Here is a 666-nt window from a genome sequence, read left to right on the forward strand (position 1 = left end):
CTTGCTGTTCCGCCAACTTCATGCTGGTCCCAAGGGTGGTGGTATTACGAGGTTTAACGACATGTATATTTATTTCAGATATAATGCAGGATATAATTATTATTTATAGAGAACAAATTATGACAATCTACTAACATGGTGGGTGTTTGGCAGGTGCTTCGGTGTGGTTTGCTTTTTTCTTTCCTATCAAATTCAATGATATCGTCTTGATCTCCCCTCCTTCTTTTTTGTGTTTGTTACTCTCTTGTAACATCTCTAATCTTCGGCACTTATCTGACCTTATTGTGCTGCAAGTGCCGTAAAACGCAGTTTTATTCAACAACAAAAAATTCTGAAATTATGCAAACTGAGCCCAAAAATGTGAAATTATGCGATTCCGTTAATTTTAACAAAGAATGATACAGGAAAATAATCAGAAATTATGCCCCTCCCCCCCAAAAAAAAAAATCTAAATCAAATTTGGCAAAATTATGCGGGTGTATAAAACCACGGGGACAGGTAAAACTAAAACACTTACAATTGTGGACAACTTGGGACACTAACTGTTAGGGGCCGTTTCAATACATTTATAATCTTACGCCTGTGAGGGGGATGGGGGTCTTTGGCTCCTGTAAGAAAAGTGTAAGAAAGGGGGGTGGGGGTATTTGGCTCCTGTAAGAAAGGGGG

Source organism: Aplysia californica, unplaced genomic scaffold (assembly GCF_000002075.1).
Source record: "Aplysia californica isolate F4 #8 unplaced genomic scaffold, AplCal3.0 scaffold00987, whole genome shotgun sequence".
Lineage (NCBI taxonomy): Eukaryota > Metazoa > Mollusca > Gastropoda > Aplysiida > Aplysiidae > Aplysia > Aplysia californica.